Below are 21,688 nucleotides of genomic sequence, written 5' to 3' on the forward strand. Positions count from 1 at the left end.
GGAAAATCTTAAAAAATCTTCTTCTCAAAAACCAGAAGCCCTAGAGCTTATATATTTGACATGTAGCATTGCCTAGTGGACCTCTACTAAAGTTTTTCAAATCATGACCCCGGGTCAAAATTGACCCCACCCCAGGGGTCACTTGATTTTACATAGATTTCTATAGGAAAATCTTCAAATTTTTTTTAAAAATAAACCAGAAGGCCTAGAGCTTAGATATTTGACATGTAGCATTGCCTAGTGGACCTCTACTAAAGTTGTTCAAATCATGACCCCCGCCCAAGGGGTCACTTGATTTTACATAGATTTCTATAGGAAAATCTTCAAAATTTTTTTAAGAATAAACCAGAAGGCCTAGAGCTTAGATATTTGACTTGTAGCATTGCCTAGTGGACCTCTACAAAATTTATTCAAATCATGACCCCCGGGGTCAAAATTGACACCGCCCCAGGTGTCACTTGATTTTACATAGGAATATCTTCAAAAATTTTCTAAAAATAAACCAGAAGGCCTAGATCTTAGATATTTTACTTGTAGCATTGCCTGGTAGACTTCTACAAAATTTGTTCAAATCATGACCCCTGGGGTCAAATTGACCCTGCCCCAGGGGTTACTTGATTGTACATAGAAAAATCTTCAAAATTTTCGTAAGATAAACCAGAAGGCCTAGAGCTTAGATATTTGACATGTAGCATTGCCTAGTGGACCTCTTCAAAATTTGTTCAAATCTTGACACCCGGGTTAAAATTGACCCAGCCCCAGGGGTTACTTGATTGTACATAGGGAAATCTTCATAAATTTGCTAAAAATAAACCAGAAGGCCTAGAACTTAGATATTTGATATGTAACATTGCCTAATAGACTTCTACAAACTTTGTTCAAATCATGACCCCCGGGTTAAAATTGACCCCGCCCCAGCGGTAACTTAATTGTACATAGGAAAATCTTCAAAAAATTTCTAAAACTAAACCAGAAGGCCTAGAGCTTACATATTGACATGTAGCATTGCCTAGAGGACCTCTACAAAATTTGTTCAAATCATGACCCCCGGCATCAAATTGGCCCGCCCCTGGGGTTACTTGATTGTACATAGGAAAGTCTTCCAAAAAATGTCTAGAAATAAACTAGAAGACCTAGAGCTTAGATATTTGGTGTGTAGCATTGCCTAGTGGATCTCTACCAAGTTTGTTCAAATCATGAACCTGGGGTCAAGCTTAAATGCAAATCTTCATAGCAACCATTTAACCAGGTGAGCGATATAGGGTCATCATGGCCCTCTTGTAATTATTTGTAATAGTTGAATTTAAAAGAAAACAATTTGGACTAAGTAAATTAATCAAGGTCTGGGTCAGACACTGCTTTCAGCATGATTGTTTTCTCCCACAAACCTTGTTTACAACTGACTTACAACCTACCTTTTGCATACTGATAGCTTTTTAGCTCACCAGAGCCAAAGGCTCAGGGTGAGCTATTGTGATTGTTCACCATCCGGCGTCCATCGTCTGGCGTCCATTGTCCGTCCGTAAACTTTTACTTTAAACGACATCTCCTCATAAACCGCTTGGCCAATTTCATCCAACTTTACAGGAATGTTTCTTGGGTGAAGCTCTACAAAAATTGTTCAAAGAATTGAATTCCATGCAGATCTCTGGTTGCCATGGCAACCGAAAGGAAAAACTTTAAAAAATCTTCTTCTCAAAAACCAGAAGTCTAGAGCTTAGATATTTGGTGTGAAGCATTCCCTAGTGGACCTCTAACAAGTTTGTTCAAATCTTGACCCCGGGGTCAAAATTGACCCCACCCCAGGGGTCATATGATTTTACATAGGAAAATCTTAAAAAATCTTCTTCTCAAAAACCAGAAGCCCAAGAGCTTAGATATTTGACATGTAGCATTGCCTAGTGGACCTCTACTAAAGTTGTTCAAATCATGACCCCGGGGTCAAAATTGACCCTGCCCCAGGGGTCACTTGATTTTACATAGATTTCTATAGGAAAATCTTCAAATTTTTTTAAAAAATAAACCAGAAGGCCTAGAGCTTAGATATTTGACATGTAGCATTGACTAGTGGACCTCTCCAAAATTTGTTCAAATCATGACCCCCAGGATCAAAATTGACCCCACCCCAGGGGTCATTTGATTTTACTTAGGAAAATCTTCAAAAATTTTCTAAAAATAAACCAGAAGGCCTAGAGTTTAGATATGTCACATGTAGCATTGCCCAGTGGACCTCTACAAAATTTGTTCAAACATGACCCCTGGGGTCACTTGATTTTACATAGGAAAATCTTCAAAAATTTTTTTAAATGAACCAGAAGGCCTAGAGCTTAGATACATGTATTTGACTTGTAGCATTGCCTAGTAGACTTCTACAAAATTTGTTCAAATCATGACCCCCGGGGTCAAATTGACCCCGCCCCATGGGGTTACTTGATTGTACATAGAAAAATCTTCAAAATTTTCTAAAAATAAACCAAAAGGCCTAGAGCTTAGATATTTGACATGTAGCATTGCCTAGTGGACCTCTACAAAATTTGTTCAAACATGACCCCCCAGGGTCAAATTGACCCAGCCCCAGGGGTTACTTGATTGTACATAGGGAAATCTTCATAAACTTGCTAAAAATAAACCAGAAGGCCTAGTTCTTAGATATTTGATATGTAACATTGCCTAGTAGACTTCTACAAACTTGGTTCAAATCATGACCCCCGGGGTAAAATTGGCCCCGCCCCAGGGGTTACTTGATTGTACATCAGAAAATCTTCCAAAAATTTTCTAAAAATCATCAGTTCGACATTTGAAAGATGTAGCTCATATTACTGAGGTGAGCAATCCAGGGTCATCATGACCCTCTTGTTTTTGAATGACATTTGTCAGTAATGATGATTGTCCTCTTGAGATTAAAAAGGCTTCATAATGTTTCTGTTTCAAAACTTAAAGGCATATTCCTTAGTTTTTAGCTCACCTGAGCCAAAGGCTCATGGTGAGCTTTTGTGACCGCTCAATGTCCGGCGTCCGTCGTGCGTCGTCCGTCCATCAACATTTCCTAAAAAAATCTTCTTCTTGAAAACCACTTGGCAGAATTACACCAAACTTCACAGGAATGATCCTTGGGTGGCCCCCTTTCAAAATTGTTCAAAGAATTTTATTCCATGCAGAACTCTGGTTGCCATGGCAACCGAAAGGAAAAACTTTAAAAATCTTCTTGTCCAAAACCACAGGGCCTAGGGCTTTGATATCTGGTGTGTAGCATCATCTAGAGGTCCTCTACCAAAATTATTCAAATTATCCCCCTAGTGTCAAATATGGCCCCGCCCCAGGGGTCACATGGTTTATATAGACTTATATAGGGAAAACTTTGAAAATCTTCTTGTACAAAACCACATTGCCTAGGGCTTTGATATTTGGTATGTAGCATCATCTATTGGTCCTCTACCAAGATTGTCCAAATTATCTCCCTAGGGTCAAATATGGCCTCACCCCGGGGGTCACATGGTTTATATAGACTTATATAGGGAAAACTTTGAAAATCTTCTTGTACAAAACCACATGGCCTAGGGCTTTGATATTTGGTATGTATCATTATCTAGTGGTCCTCTACCAAGATTGTTCAAATTATCCCTCTAGGGTCAAATATGGCCCCGCCCCGGGGGTCCCAAGTTTTACATAGACTTATATAAGAAAAAAAGTTAAAAAATCTTCTTGTCTGAAACCACAACACTTAGACCTTTGACATTTGGTTTGTAGCATTGTCTTATGGTCCTCAATCAAAGTTGTTCAAATTGTACCCCTTGGGTGAAAAGAGGCTCTGCCCTGGGGGTGCCAAGTTTTATATAGACTTATATAGGAAAAAGCTTTAAAAATTTTCTTGTCTGAAACCATACGACCTAGGCTTTCGATATTTGGTATGATGAATTGTCTAGTAGTCCTCTACCAAAATTATTCAAATTATGCCCCTGGGGTTAAAAGAGGCTATTATGTGAGTTATATAGGAAAAAATACTTAAAAATCATCTTATCCTATTTCCAAGACTGTTTAATTATAATTACCTGATGACCCCAAGTAATATGATGTCACTTGACTGTGACCTTGACCTACTGACCTACTTTCTTGTTTTTTAAGATACAGCCTTGAAATTTTGATGACATACTCTGTTTTGCACACAGATCGTAAAACTGAATTTCATTGACCATGAATGTGACCTTCTGACTTTCTTTATATTTTATCATCAGTTTGACATTTGAAACATGTAGCTCATATTACTCAGGTGAGTGATCCAGAGTCATCATGACCCTCTTGTTTGATTAAGGTAGTGAACCAGTTTTGACACGGCAATTTCCATGTGATTATGATTCAGCATTTCTTTGAAAGTAATGTAGCTTGATGCACACATGGCTTTCCATGAAAAACAAAGAATCCCAAAATGCGGAGAATACGAATTTGCGTATTGTCATTATAGGTCTGGTGCTTGAAATTTTCACTATTTTCAGCCTTTTTAAGACAGCATAGCCCCCTAGAATATACTGATGGCAAAATACTCTCTTAAAACTTTGACAGAAGGAAATATGTGTCATCTCTATAGCTCACTTATTTGAAGAATAAGTGGAGCTATTGGACTCGCCCGTGCCGCACCGTCATTATTATTAGTCCTGCTTTGGGTAAGATTATTTATGTAACTTCTCAGTACCCACTAGTGGGAATGGATTGAAGCTTCACACATTAATTTACTGCGATAAACTGACTTATATTGCACAAGTTACATAAATCTGTTTTTCATTTTTAGCTCATCTGATTTTTTGAAAACAAATGATGAGTTATTGTCATCACTTGAGCGGTTGTCGGTGTCGGCGTCGGCGTCTGCGTCGGCTTTGCCTGGTTAAGTTTTATGTTTAGGTCAGCTTTTCTCCTAAACTATCAAAGCTATTGCTTTGAAACTTGGAATACTTGTTCACCATCATAAGTTGACCCTGTATAGCAAGAAACATAACTCCATTTTGCTTTTTGCAAGATTTATGGCCCCTTTTGTACTTAGAAAATATCAGATTTCTTGGTTAAGTTTTATGTTTAGGTCAACTTTTCTCCTAAACTATCAAAGCTATTGCTTTGAAACTTGGAATATTTGTTCACCATCATAAGCAGACCCTGTACATCAAGAAACATAACTCCATCTTGCTTTTTGCAAGAATTATTGCCCCTTTTGGACTTAGAAAATCAGTTTTCTTGGTTAAGTTTTATGTTTAGGTCAGCTTTTATCCTAAACTATCAAAGCTATTCCTTTAAAACTTGCAACACTTGTTCACAACCATAAGCTGACCCTGTACAGCAAGAAACATAACTCCATCCTGCTTTTGGCAAGATTTATGGCCCCTTTTGGACATAGAAAATATCAGATTTCTTGGTTAAGTTTTATGTTTAGGTCAACTTTTTCTCTTAAACTATCAAAGCTATTGCTTTAAAACTTGCAACTCTTGTTCACCATCATAAGCTGACCCTGTACAGCAAGCAACATAACTCCATCCTGCTTTTTGCAATAATTATTGCCCCTTTTGGACTTAGAAAAATCATTTTCTTGGTTGAATATTATTTTTAAGTCAACTTTTCTCATAAACTATCAAAGCTATTGCTTTAAAACTTGCAACAGTTTTTTCACCATCATAAGTGGACACTGTACATCAAGAAACATAACTCTATCCTGCTTTTTGCAAGAGTGATGGCCCTTTTTAGACTTAGAAAATCATGGGTAGGACAATATTTCTATTATACAAAAAAAATCAGATGAGCGTCAGCACCCGCAAGGCGGTTCCATAACTCTGCTTTGCATGTTAACAAAATTATGCCCCTTTTTCTACTTTAAATTTATATTAATTCAATTGACAACTTGAAGGCTGTTGAATAGTCGAGCGTTGCTGTCCTCTGACAGTTCTTGTATTTCTGCCTCCAATTCATGACTTAAAGTTATCAAGTTAATGCTGATGAAGAAACCAGGAACAACTGACAGTTATATTACATGTAATTGTAACTGTAATACTCGTGTACAAGTGTTTCAAACCTAAAAGAGTACATCAAAGGGAGACAAATGCTATGAATAATGCAAGAATATATGCATGCATTGTAGAAACTATTCATTATACTTAAATGTACCTCATTTTAGTAGAGTTAGTATTTTGCATTGCTCCTGAAGCTCCAAAGTTTGGTGATCCTTGATGTCTTGATTAAGAAATAATAAATATGTTCCTATATTTTATCAGTTAATGAAAATTGGCAGGATTAGGATGCGTAATAAATAAATCACGAGAGCGTAGCACGAGTGATTTAATTATTCGCATCTGAATAACTGCTCATATCTTATAAACTGATGAAATTGTTGGAACATCTTTATTATTTCGATTCTAACAATGCAAATTGTTCGCATTTTACAGTACTACATTTTCAGCGTAATATGTCATTCGGGTCATATGCTGTTAAGTTTACCCCCATAGTTAGAAAGTGTATAGATATTTGTTTCTTTTTTATCAGAATTTTGAGAAGTATTTATAAACTAGAAATCCTACAGCTTGCAAATTATATATGAACAGAATAATCAAATTAGGTTAGTTGACCCTGTGCTTAACTTTTGTATGATGTCACATCATTATGACGGCAAACTTTATTTTGTACATTTATGACATCACCGCTGAATCATAATTGAGCTAATTTAATTCGCTTGTAGAGATCAAAACTTGTTTTACGGCCCTACACATAAATCAGTATGATTTTTTATCATAATTATGTTTTTGAAATGTTGTTTTCAACAGTTTAGTCCTGAAATAATTCATAATTATGCAATGGAACAGAAGCAGAATCTCTTATGTTACAATCATAGGGGGGAAAATGTATCAGCCAATCAAATATCGAAGATACATATATAGGCGATTTCGCTATATGTTTATATGTTTGAATAAGGTTTCCAATCAATCACTGGAGATAATTAACCTTTAGCCAGCTGGCGGCAAGAGATTCTGCTTTTGCCGCCGAACTTTGAACACTTTTTTATCATAACAGTCTGTATCTGTCGGCAAGAGTAAATAACTTTGTCAAGTATTCTGGCCCTTTTTGGACTTGGAAATTGGTTCAGTTTTCATAAAATTCCATGTTTTGTTAAAACTATTTGACATGTGGCTTTGAAACTTCAAACACTTGTTTATTATAACAGTCTCTATCCCTAGGCAAGAGTGCATAACTCTGTCAAGTATTTTGGCTGAATTATGGCCCTTTTCAGACTTGGAAATTGGTTCAATTTTTGTACAAGTTCATGCTTTGTCAAAACTATTTGACAAGTGGCTTTGAAACTTTGAACTTTGTTCATTGTCATGATCTCCATCTGTAGTAAAGGGTATGTAACTATGGCAAAGATATTTGGTTGAATTTTGGCCCTTTTTAGCTCCACTATTCGGAGAATAGGGGGGCTGTACTACTCGCCCCGGCGTCGGTGGCGGCGGCGGCGTGACCCTTCTTGGTTAAAGTTTTTCGGCAACCTTTGTTTTTCTGTCATATCTTTGTTACTATTGCTTATATCTTACTGTAACTTCAGATAAACATTGTCCAGTATACAAACAATGTATGTATAGGGGCTGAGACCATTATACCCAAGGTCAAGGTCACCAAGGTGTTATACATAAGTTATTTTTAAGGTTAAAGTTTTTCAACAACCTTTGTTTTTCTGTCATATCTTTGTTACTATTGCTTATATCTTACTGTAACTTCACATAAACATTGTCCAGTATAGAAACAAAGTATGTATAGGGGCTGAGCCCATTATACCCAAGGTCAAGGTCACCAAGGTGTTATACTTAGGTTATTTTAAAGGTTAAAGTTTTTCGGCAACCTTTGTTTTTCTGTCATATCTTTGTTACTATTGCTTATATCTTACTGTAACTTCACGTAAACATTGTCCAGTATAGAAACAAAGAATATGTAGGGGCTGAGCCCATTATACCCAAGGTCAAGGTCACCAAGGTGTTATACTTAGGTTATTTTAAAGGTTAAAGTTTTTCGGCAACCTTTGTTTTTCTGTCATAACTTTGTTACTGTTGCTTATATCTTACTGTAACTTTACATATAACCATTGTCCAGCATACAAACAAAGTATGTATAGGGACTGGGCCCATTATACCCAAGGTCAAGGTCACCAAGGTCTTGTACTTAGAATTATTTTCATGTTAAATTTTTTCGAAAGCTTCGTTTATAGACATGTCTTTGGTACTTTAAAAGATAATGATTTGAAATTAAAAGTATTTGTTTATAATCATCTGCATGTGTGGCTCGTAACATACCCCATAACTCTTATTGTTTTTTGACAGAGTTATGCCCCTTTTGTTCATAAACATTTTTGCAATCTTCGCTTTCTGGATATTACTTTAATGCAATATAAGATAAAGACTTGAAACTTAAAATGTATCTTTATCGTCATCATTTGCATGTGTGGTAACAATCCCCATAACTCTGATTTGTATTTTTGACCGAATTATGCCCCTTTTATACTTAAATTTCGACAAACTTCGTTTTCTGGACATAACTTTGGTACTATATAAGATAATGACTTGAAGCTCAAAATATATCTTTATCACCATCATCTGCATGTGTTGTAACAATCCTAATAACTAAAATTTGTGTATTTGATGGAATTATGCCCCTTTGTGTATCTTCCTTTTAAAGTAGAGGTATCTTATTCAGACATATATTCATTTTACTGTCAAATCCCCGAATAGTGGAGCGCGCTGTCTTACGGACAGCTCTTGGTGGTCTTGGAAATTAGTTCAATTTTTCGTACCAGTCCATATTTTGTCTAAACTATTTGACATATGGCTTTGAAACTATGACCACTTGTTTAACGTCATAGTCTCCATATGTAGGCAAGACTACCGAACTAGGACAAGGATTTTGGCTCAGTTACGGCCCTTTTTGACATTGAAATTAGTTAAGTTTAGGTACCATTCCATATGTTGTCTAGATTGTTTGATATATGGCTTTGAAACTTTGAATACTTGCTTTCCATCATGTTCTCTGTGTGTAGGCAAGAGTACATAACTTTTCTACTCTCATTATTTGAGATAGACCATTCAAAAATTAACTAGGAACCCATACTTACACCAATTCTTCCTATAGTCGAGCACATTGTCAACAGACAGCTCTTCTGATCACTCGATGTTCGGCGTCCGTCGTCTGTCTGTCTCTCTGTCTGTCCATCAACATTTAGCTTGTGTATGCGATAAAGGCTGTATTTTTCAACTGATCTTCATGAAATTTGTTCAGAATGATTACCTTGATGTAATCTAGGCCGAGTTCAAAAATGTGTCATCTGGGGTCAAAAATTAGGTCACTAGGTCAAATCAAAGAAAAACCTTGTGAATGCGATAGAGGCTGTAATTTTCAATTAATCTTCATGAATTATGGTCAGAATGATTACCTTGATGAAATCTAGGCCGAGTTCGAAAATGGGTCATCTGGGGTCAAAAAGTAGGTCACTAGGTCAAATCAAAGAAAAACGTTGTGTATGCGATAGAGGCTGTATTTTTCAATTAATCTTCATGCATTTTGGTCAGAATGATTACCTTGATGAAACCTAGGCCGAGTTCGAAAATGGGCCATCTGGGGTCAAAAAGTAGGTCATTAGGTCAAATAAAAGAAAAACTTTGTGTATGCAATAGAGGCTAAATTTTTCAATTGATCTTCATGAAATTAAGTCAGAATGATTGCCTTGTTGAAATCTAGGTCAAGTTTGAATATGGGTCATCTTGGGTCAAAAATTAAGTCACAAGTTAAAATCAAAGAAAAACCTTTTGTATGCGATAAAGGCTGTATTTTTCATTATGAAATTTGGTCAGAATGATTGCCTTGATAAAATCTAGGTTGAGTTTGATTATTGGTCATCTGGGGTCAAAAAGTAGGTCACTATGTCAAATCAAAGAAAAACCTTGTGTATGCAATAGAGGCTGTATTTTTCAATTGATCTTCATGAAATTTAGTCAGAATGATTGCCGTGATGAAATCTAGGTCAAGTTCGAATATTGGTCATCTGGGGTCAAAAAGTAGGTCACTAGGTCAAATCAAAGGAAAACCTTGTGTATGCGATAGAGGCTGTTTTTTTTCAATTGATCTTCCTGAAAGTAAGTCAGAATGATTACCTTGAAGTCTAGGTAGAATTTGAATATGGGTCATCTGTAGTCAAAATGTAGATCACTAGGTTAAATCAAAGAAAACCATCGGGTATGTGATAGAGGCTGTATTTTTCAACTGATCTTGATGAAATTTTGTCAGAATGATAGTCTTGATAAAATTTAGGTCATGTTCGAATATGGGTCATTTGGGTTCAAAAACTAGGTCACTAGGTCAAATCAAAGAAAAACCTTGTGTATGCGATAGAGGCTGTATTTTTCAATTGATCATGAAATTTGGTCAGAATAATAGCCTTGATGAAATCTAGGTCAGTTCGAATATGGGTCATCTGTTGTCAAAAACTAGGTCACTAGGTCAAATCAAAGAAAATACTTGTTTTTGCTCCAATTTTAATGATAATTGGTCAGAATATTTGTTTCCATGAAATCACTAGGTCAAACATGTTTACACTGTTATAGTGTATTATGGTATGTTTCTCAGGTGAGCGACCTAGGGCCATCTTGGCCCTCTTGTTTATATAGTAGAGGACCCTCATGGATGGAAGGGAGGAGGATAGTATGCCAAAATTCAGTGTGTTACAGGAACAGTGAATCTATTAAAGATTTCTAGTCTATGACAGAGATGGACCCTGGTATTTAGCTCACCTGAGCTCAAAATGCTTGAGGTAATCTGTTATAACTGCATGTGGCAGGCAAGTGAGTTATTGTTTTCGGTCTACCAGCTCATCTGATGATAAACAAATTTGCACATTTCATAGCTATAGCTCTGACTGATTTTAGCTTACCTGTGTGAGCTATTGTGATCCATCATACACCCAGCATCAAACATCTGTCCGTCCATCTGACCATCCATCCACACTTTTCTTCAGATGACATCTCTGAAACTACTGGTCAGAATTGCACTAAACTTGGTCTGTAACATTCTTGTATTGTCTTATATCAATTTTGTTCCATCTTTGTCCCTTTTAGGGACCATGAGAGCTAAAAATAGAAAACCTATAATAATAACTCTCCTAAACAAATTGATGGATATTCATCAAACTTGGTCTGTGCCATCATTTTAAGGTCCTCTCCCTATTTTGTTCAAATGGGGGAGTGTGGGGGGGGGGGGGGGGGGGGGGGGGGTGGACTTGGTCCCTTTCAGGGGGCTTTAGAGCTAATAATAGAAATACCTTTAAACAACTTCTTTTCACGAACTGTTTGGTAGATCTTCATTAGATTTGATCTGTTAATTCAAACAGGGAATCTTGGCCTCATTTTTAGGGGCCACTTGATAAAAATCGAAATACCTTTAAACAACTTCTTCTCATGAATGGTTTGATAGATCTTCATCAGACTTGACCTGTAGCATCATTTTAAAGTCTTTCTAATTTTTTAGCTCGACTATTCAAAAAATAGATAGAGCTGTTTGACTCACCCATGCGTTGGCGTCCGCGTCTGCATCTGTCTTCGGAGTCTGCGTCCTGATTCAGTTAAGTTTTTGTATGTAAGCAGGGTATCTCAGTAACCACTTGTGGGAATGGATTGAAACTTCACACACTTATTCACTGTGATAAACTGACCTACATTGCACAGGTTCCATAACTCTATTTTGCTTTTTTACAAAATTATGTCCTCTTTTCGACTTAGAAATTCTTGGTTAAGGTTTTGTATGTAAGCTGGTATCTCAGTAACGACTTGCGGGAATGGATTGAAACTTCACACACTTATTCACTGTGATAAACTGACCTACATTGCACAGGTTCCATAACTCTATTTTGCTTTTTTACAAAATTATGTCCCCTTTTCGACTTAGAAATTCTTGGTTAAGGTTTTGTATGTAAACTGGTATCTCAGTACACACTAATGGGAATGGATTGAAACTTCACACGCTTGTTCACTGTCATGATCTGACATGCACTGTGTAGGTCCCATACCTCTACTTTGCAATTTTTTCAAAATTATCAAAATTATGCCCCTTTTTCGACTTAGCAGTTTTTGGTTAAGTTTTTGTATGTAAGCTGGTATTTCATTATCTACTTATGGGAAAGGATTGAAACTTCACGCACTTGTTCACTTTATGAGCTGATAAGCACTGTGAAGGTTTCATAAGCCTTTTTCCCATTTTTACAAAATTATGCCCCTTTTTCGACTTTTGTATTCATTCAATTGACAAGGCTGTTGAATAGTCGAGCGTTGCTGTCCTCCGACAGCTCTTGTTTTGATTTAGCAGTTCTTAGTTAAGTTTTTGTATGTAAGCTGATATCTTAGTACCCACTAATGGGAATGGATTGAAACTTCACATAGTTGTTCACTGTCATGATCTGACATGCGTTGCACAGGTTCAATAACTCTGCTTTGCATTTTTACAAAATTATGCCGCTCTTTTGACTTAGCAGTTTTGTGTAAAGTTTTTGTGTGTAAGGTAGTATCTCAGTACCCACTAATGGGAATGGATTAAAACTTTACACAATTGACCATTGTCATTAGCTGATATACCTTGTACAGGTTCCATTACACTGTTTTGCAATTTTACAGAATTATGCCCCTTTTTCAACTTTTACATTCATTCAATTGACAGAGCTGTTGAATAGTCGAGCTTTGGTGTCCTCCGACAGCTCTTGTTTTTCAAATGGAGCCACTAGAGCTAAATCTTTTTCTGAAGAATGGCTTGATGGATCCTCATTGAATTTAATAGAAGCATTGTAAGGGTCTCTTCCAAACTTGTTTAATTGGCGGCACCACTTTTATTAGCCTTAAAGTTAAATATAGAAATATCTTTAAACAACTTCTCACAAACCGCTGGATCCATCATCACCAAACTTGATCTGTAGCATAATGATACGGTCTTCTCCTAATTTTATGCAAACTGGGGCTCATGACCCCTTTTTAGGGGTCGCTAGAGGTGAAATAGAACCATTCCAACGAGACCTTTCAAAACACCTTCAGCCTGCTCCTATTGTCTGTGTGTGTGTTTCCACCCGGGGTGGCAATTTTAAATATGTAAGAAGCAAAATAAATATTATGGTGTCTGAATTGTTTATCATCATTCACACTAATTTATGTAACCAACATCTATCGCCTCTTGGACTTTTGACATCTGTTGCAAAGTCTTTAGCCTGTTTAAGCTCTGAAACTCGGGTGAGAGATCTCAGGGCTATCATGGCCCTCTTGTTGAGAAATTGTTGACCTCAACAAAAATCTTAACCAACACAACACCAACACTCTTAGATTTATTTTAAAAAATAAGAAGAGCTAAAATGTCTTAACCATAAATCTAGTGTTGTAAACTTTCTGGACATAATAAAAAAAATGGTTACAGGCATTTGGAGAATTTCATAAAGCGTAATGTTTGGGGATGTTAGGTCAAGGCGGAAAACATTGTTATAAATACAACCATTCTATCGCTACTGTGGGGGTTTTACAAGTATCTATTGTTTTCCAGTATGTATATAAATGTTATGTCTTTAAACTGGTACATATAATTCAGTTGAATGTGCTGAACATAACTATCAACATCGTGGGAAGGTTCATATTGTTGGAATTGTTTATCCTACTGCTTTGCCACATCAAAGATAGAAACAACATTATCGCTTTTGTATATCAAGGAAGATGGCAAAAATCTCCAAGAAATGGTCTAAGAATTTAATTTCACACACACACAAAAAAAACCAAACAATTATCAGCCAGTCCCGTAGGCGAGGTAATGATTGAATTTCTTCTTCTTTTTTTTTCATTCCAGGCAACATACAGTCAGACTATTACTTTGATGTTGTACACAGATTATTAAACTGTTTCAAAGAACTGTAAAATGCTTTTCTGAAATTGCTTGCGGTATATATTTCACGTCATTTAGAATATGTCCCAGTTTAAAATTAGGGAATAAACGATAAGGACACAAAACATACTTCATGGTTACTATATTAACTCTAACAGCAAGATACACAAAGAGAAGACACTGTCCAATCGAGTCTTTCTCTTTGACTATCCATACGTCATACTTTATATTTAGCTGTCCGTTCAAAATAGAAAATGGCATGGCAATATAAACCCTGTCAAACGCATGATGAAATTAAAACTGAAAGGATATGGAGGGAATGATCCGAGCTTTAAATATCAATTTAATGAACTGTATTTCTTTCAAGGATTGAGGGCTAGCCGGTATGTGTAATGTGTCTATTAAACAGTTATTGTATGTTGATGAGGCGAATATCCAAGTTCATGAATATCACCTTGGTCAAGCCTATAAACGGGGGTATTTACCAGTATCATCATACACTAAATACATTGTTTTTCACTTTATGACAGGCGTGTGGTTTGTATCTTATTTACTGTTTCATCGCCTGAGATTAAACAGTTTAGCTAGCGCAAAAACAATTTCCGCCCTTTCCGTAGATTTCCAGGAATTGAACGGGTCATGTGACCGAATTCCAAGAACTAAACTGAGCGTGTGTATTAAAGGTAGAAAATCAGTACTTGCATTCTTTCGCGCTCGACACTTTAAAAGAGGTAATATCTCTGACCATTTATATTTATTTTTATTATATCTTATTAAAATTTTGATGTAAATGCTCATAAAAACAATGTAAAACCCAACCCTCCCGCCACAGTTCATTTGCTCTCCAGATTTTCTATGTATTTAAGTGTACATAGTTCTAAGTTTATATCACATATTTGACGTCGCGGGAGTGTAATAAAGCCATTACATAGTCAAAGCACTGAAAGTGCTGACAGCAAGGGGCTCATTGCAGATCTTAGATGTCAGTTGGACTAATGTATACACGCCGTAATACCAGCCTATTAAGTACCACCATTAAAGTCAGATACATTAAAAAATCCTCTTTGTTTTGTTGGTTTCATGCCAGATTTCAACAGAATTTCAGTAAGGACCAGTAGACTGTGAGTCACGACTCGTGACAACTTTCTCACATAACCAGGCCAATGGCCAAGTGTACGTCATTGGTGTGAGTAACATAGATGGCTCCGCAGAGCTGAACGCAGTTGAAGGAGATATCAATATCTTACTTTAGTCCATGATCTTGTCTAACTGTTGAATGTTGACAATTATCACCGCTGTTGAGGTGGCAAGACCATGACTAAGACATAATCACTCGTAATTAGAAACTTAAAAAAAATAGATTTACATAAAAGCTATCCGACAAAATCAACCCTTATACTTTCTGTATAATAACAACGAGGAGATGACTACTCAATAATTAAAATCTCAACAACTTGCTTCTAGTGGCTTGGCAAAATGGCGGAGACACTTCAGAACAGGATTCCCGGAAAATTGTTCACGAAAGGATTTTTTTTACAAATCCGAAACTTGCACCGAAAAACAAATGGCCCGTATTGGCGTATTTGTTATATATATTGTATTAATATTGGCTAATTGTATAATTATTTCAAAACAATAACTCTATTTTTGGTATTTATTCTATCACTAGGGGCAAGATTATAAATATATATATATTTTTTTTTAATTTTAGATTTGAAACTGATTCCATTTGTAGTCTGTTCCACTGAACTGTCTTAGCAATACAGAGTCAGTTCTGGGGACAAGGGACAGTAAATTTGAAAATTCCACAAATCTGCGCTGATACCAGTGCGATTTTTTTTTATAAAAATTCCAATTTTGAGAAATTCCCGGGAAGTGTTGAGCGGATGTATTGCAAATACTTAGCGCTTCATCGTGTGACATTTTCAGATTGCCGATTCCGTTGTTTCTGTGATAAAAACGAGTAAAACTCTGGTGTCAGGACACTAAATTTTGAGGCAAAAATGGCCAAAAATGCACACCTTGCGCGACCTGTATCGCATTATCTGCAAATGACTGACCTAAAACATATGTATATTTTTAAAGCATGTGACCAGACGAAAATAATGGTGGGAAGAAACGTTCTCATAACCGTTTGCTTTTTCCGCAAATTTGAGCTGAATCTGGATGGATGGATGGATGACCGTTTCAGTAACACTTGACTTTTTAGAAGCCTTGACACTAAAAATGTAAAAAAATGATAAAGAAAATAGAAATTAACAAGAATTTAGGGGGCAACATTTTTAAGTAACAGAACCTTATCCTGTTACGATGCTTAATGAGGTAACAGATCACAAGTTGAAAAAGCGGCATAACTTTGTATAAAAGCATAATAGAGTTATGGGACCTCTGTGTTGCATGTCACATCATCACAGTGAATGAGTGTGTAAATGTTCAGTCCATTTACATTAGTGGTTACTGAGATACCAGCTTACCAGAAAGTTCTTAGTCGAAAAAGGGAGATGTAATAAATGGAACCTACAAGCTGCATGTCAGATCATCACAGTGCACAAATGTGTGAAGGTTCAATTCATTCACATTAGTGGATACTGAGGTACCATTTTACATATATAATACAACGCTGTAATATTGTATTTTAAAGAAATTGCATTTATAATAATAAGAAAGACACTTATTGTGTACATGGAAAAATAACATGAAAGTGACATGTATCTATCTCAACCCAATAAAATGATAATCTCCAAAATAACGTGGTCGTATACCTTGTAAAAACTAGCATTGTGTCCATAGGACAAGGTTGCCCCCCACATAATGCGCCATCCTTTATGGTCATATTCAGGTAAGGTTGTGCATCTGAGCAACTTTGAATCTATTCCTTCAAAAGGTGTATGAGGAGTTGAACACACCAAATGTCTTCATTCTGGGCTAGTTTATGATTTTAAGTAAGGGCCATAATTCTTTAAAAAAATAGCCACAGAAAAAGTCCGTTCTTTATGGTCATCTTGACATCAAAAATCTTCAACTGTGAAACTTTCAAGCATATCCATTCAGCAGCGTTTGAGGAGCTGGGCACACAAGACTTTTCGCTATATTCTATACAGCAAAACTATCAAAGGGCTATAACTGTGACATGAAATAGTCACAGCAAAAGTTCCTTCCTTTATGGTCATCTGCACATCAAGCTTGTTCATGAAGCAAATCAGGCTAATAGTGCGGGAGAAGTTGGACACACACGATTTTATGACGTACGCTCGGACGGACAGCAGCAACGCTGTATGCTCCCGGCATAAAAACAAGAACGGGCACCATTTGATGAGGAAAGTGCATTTATTAAGAAACTGACAGATAAATAAAGCTGGGACAACAGGTTAATCATCGGCTATAATTACATGTATTATCCGAAGATGAAGGTCACAAGGAAGGTCGCTATTTTTTTTCTGTTAGCTTTTTTAATGTTTAGAAAGTCATTCCTAAAAAGAGGTACAAAACTGAAACAATGTGTCTGATCAGTCTGCGCTTCTTTTGCGCCCTTTTTAGTTTCAGATCGGAGCATACAGAAGGTGAAACATGGTTTATAGTGTAAAATACATAGTGTAAAATACATAATGTAAAGTACATTTGTACTATGAAATGTGTTACAATTGATTAAATGAAAACAATATCATCTTCAGTAACCTTGCAGTTGAATAGACTAAACAATATCGAAATGACATTTTTAAAGTGCTATCAAAGTATATCATATTTTATAAAGAAAAGCAGACAGGAACTCCTCTTGCAGAAATCTGAAAAAAAGAAGAATAAATATATTGAAAAACGAGGATATTTCCTCATTTTTAAGTAATGTCGGAGTTTTCTGAAGTTCTTCACATAACATTTGTCAATTAAGGATTCACCAATCTTACTCTTGTGAATGTGATAGTACAATCAACCCTGTGTTAAAGACCACCTCTGAAGAGAGACCACCTGGCTCTAAAGATCCCATGCTTTGTTTCCCATTCTGACATTAACAGTGTATCTTAACCAGTGAATAAAGACCACCTCCCAATAAAGACCACATTTTGACTCTTCCAAGGGTGGTCTTTAAAGACAGGTTGACTGTATATTAGTTGCTTTATTTTAATACTGTCACATTATATAGTTTTATTCGTGTACTGCAAAGCGCTTTTGGTTTAAGAATACTTACTACTATTATTACCATTATTATTGTTACCACTGTCATAGTTATCATTTTTATTATTAGACAGAAATAGCACAAAACGAACTAACTCAGATACAATGTACTACAAATATCATGCAGAGAATGTTGCTTATTATACATTGTTTTTGCAAAAAAAGGTGAAAAATGTTGAGTAATTCATACTGAATGACAGCTCTATATTGGTTTACAAGTGTAACGTTTTAGTGCCACACAAATCCCGTCGGTGAAAAGCTAGCTCATCACCAAAGGTGATTTATCGCTCTTATATACTGTCATCTTACTCCAATGACAACTGACAGGTTTGCGAATTTGCATATTAATGGAATTACTTCCCTTTATGCATTCAGTAATCGTTACATTACTTTCCCCTCCGAGAAATCTCGTCTCGAGATTTGGCCTAGGAAATTCATGGGTAAGGCAACTTCAGTCCGGCAGTTGACTTCATCCCACCGCTGCCACCATTTGTAACGTTTCAGTGCCACACAAATCCCGTCAGTGAAAAGCTAGCTCATCACCAAAGGTGATTTATCGCTCTTATATACTGTCATCTTACTCCAATGACAACTGACAGGTTTGCAAATTTGCATTTTAATGGCATTACTTCCCTTTATGCATTCAGTAATCGTTACACAAGTTTTACATTTCAGTCTACATATGTTCTATATTGTTTAATATACTAAAACTCTTGCCATATGATGTTGCTTTTTCGTCATTTTTGATCATATTAAGTTACTTACCAGCTATTCAGAACTCTTGATTCTCAACAACAGGGGTCTTCCGTGATAACTGTGATACCATTTTCTCTCAGCGTTTCGTTGTCTGTTAGAGTAGTTGACCGACGGAAGAACTGTGACAGTATCAGGGATAGAAGCACTGGAACTGAAACAGACCATGAGAAATTAAAGATTTTTTTTAAAATCATGAATATGTTTTATGCCTGACTGAAAAAATAATAAATATTAAGTGTAGCATAGCAACGACAGAAATATATTTCTGTTCCACATGATACGGTAGCAGCACTTCCTCAAAGACTAGGTTGTCATGGTAACACTTTATTTTTGAGGTTTACATAACAAAAAGTTTGTTGTTTTACCGTTGTTATTCAATTTACCTCTGCAAATACACAAGATACGAAAATAGTTCGTTAAAACCTGTGAAAATAGAAGATACCGGTGTATGTGAAGTGCAATGTAGAAGTATTCCGCGAAAACAATACAAATACGTAAAAGACAAACACTAGGCGTTGGTACTTACACACGCTGTCAACCTTCTTATAGATGACAGGAACAGGGACTACTTTTCCTTCTTTCTTGTAGTACATGTCGTCCCAGTCATAGTGAGGGTACCTAGAGCTGATCTGCATACCGATCGTCAGGCCCACAGACATCACAATGCAGACGACAATAAGTGTGATGCACCTCATGTTTCACCTGGGTAAAATAGAAAAGAAATGTGAATATAGAAACTGTGAGAAGTGCGGTCGTGCGGCGATAAACTTTACAGTTTTTTATTGGTGCTGAAAAGCCACCCACAGGCACTCTTTACAAACTACTGTATTTGTTTATATACTAAGTAGTCAACTGACTTGAAAAATCTTTTCAAGGTTCAAACAATGAGCGCTTAATGGCAAGTGATTTTAAATCAAAGACCTCTCCCACACGGTCGAGAAATCTCATAAGGAAGTGAACGTTTAATTTACACTATGTTGTATAATTTGTATGCCCTGCTGTTACCAAAAATCTTTAATACGGAACGTAGGGCCCTGAAACTTATATCATACTTCATACTGCTACTTATAAACGAAAGAATTATTCTGAAAGTTACCACGAAGTCGTCAGTGATTCAAACAACGTTCAGAGGTAAGTGGGCGACTATACGTACACTATTAATTAAGACAGAAATGAAACAGAATTTGATTTCGCACAAGTATCATAAATATGACAAATCGCCAATTCCAAAGTCCAATAACCTTACTACAAAGTCCGATAATTGTACTCCTAAGTCCGATAATCGTACACCAACGCCCAACAATCGTACTCCAAAGCCCGATAATCCTCGTCCAAAGTCCAATAGCCACACTCCAAAGTCCGATAATCGTACTCCAAAGTCCGATAATCTTACTCCTAAGTCCGATAATTTTATTCCAAAATCTGATAATCTTACTTATTCTAGGTTAATAATAATAACAACACTTTTAATAATTCAAATGTATAGTTAATAAGAATTTTTAGGTGATACTGTATTCCTTCAGACCTCGGGCTAAAATTTGAATATTGACCGGCAAGCCATTCAGTAAGTGTATTATTTTATAAGGTTATTTAACGGTGTTGAGTAAAATACTGCACCCACACACCCACTAAAAAATAACTTCGTCAATGTTTTAACCGAAACCATGATCATCGGATAGGAAATGTTCTAACTTAGAAACTGATGAATCGGAAGAGTTGTCCCGTCCAGTACGAAAAAAGTATGGATACTTTGGACTCTAGTCCAATACGAGAAAAATATTGCCTTTCTGGATTGTAGGTTTCGGACATTGTCGGACTGAATAAATTTTTAATCGCACAGTACAATACTGGTTTCTATTGTACCGTCACGTGACAAAAATAATTTATGTAGGTATGAAATAATAATACATATTTACTCAACAGCTACAATATTTAACTATATGTTTTTAAATGTTTTGGTTCACAAAATTTTATGTCTGTTTAACTTGGTAATATACATTTTAAAAATGTACAAACGTTCATTTCGATAAAGTAAGTTATTGATAAATTGTGACAAATATTATTCTGCAGAAGAATGATGGACCCGGGCCACAAAAATAGCAGTAGATGTTATAATATAGTCATCCATATATATTTGGTTTTACCACTTTTTTGGTGAATACACGGGTTGATTTTGGTTTTTCGTTCTATGTTTTTAAACTAATAATTCATTTACAGAAATTATCTATGGACACGCTCATTTTGATTTCTGTAAAAAAAATCTAATAAATAAAAAAAAAAAAAAAAAAAAAAAAAAGGTAGAAACTGAAAAAGAAAATAATACGTATTTATTGAAATAGTTTTATGTGTTAAAAGATATATAAGTAAAGGGTGTTTTACGTTTACTGTTTCAATAAAATATATAAAAGTTTATATATTACAGAGAATCTGATTGCTAAATATGTTGAGAGTTTATTTTATCAGATTAAAAAAATAATAAAATGTATATTTAAAAGACTTGAATAAGTAAAATAGATTCTTACCTTGAGAGTATGACCTTTGATATGAAAGTTTGGTTTAAGCAACGTCTCGAGAAAAATACCGGAAAACATTATAAAAATTCAATATCTTCCGAAAGTACGTAACGATAGAAACGTCAATATTTTGACATAAGTGTCGGACATATTTGACAGATTTAAATTAAATGACGTAACCGGTTTATTTACAGGTGGCGATTTGACTTAAGCTTGTCTTTCAGTTTACATTTTCAGACTGAAGCAGGTATGTACTCTGTATATTATATCTATTTTTAAGATATTTTTTTCTTATTAATAGTATATTAATATATATTGGTGTTTTATTTCCATACTGA

The 21,688-nt window shown here is 35.8% G+C and overlaps 1 long non-coding RNA gene across 1 annotated transcript; it reads right to left on the reverse strand.

The window, feature by feature from the left end:
* Positions 1–17,247: 17,247 nt before the first annotated feature.
* On the reverse strand, positions 17,248–20,182 carry LOC123548008 (uncharacterized). Its single transcript, XR_006685790.2, has 3 exons — positions 19,364–20,182; positions 18,847–18,988; positions 17,248–17,693 (listed from the first exon to the last, which is right to left on the reverse strand). It is a non-coding gene; the product is annotated as an uncharacterized LOC123548008 (long non-coding RNA).
* Positions 20,183–21,688: the final 1,506 nt, after the last annotated feature.

This window comes from Mercenaria mercenaria, chromosome 9 (assembly GCF_021730395.1).
Source record: "Mercenaria mercenaria strain notata chromosome 9, MADL_Memer_1, whole genome shotgun sequence".
In the NCBI taxonomy this organism is placed as follows: domain Eukaryota; kingdom Metazoa; phylum Mollusca; class Bivalvia; order Venerida; family Veneridae; genus Mercenaria; species Mercenaria mercenaria.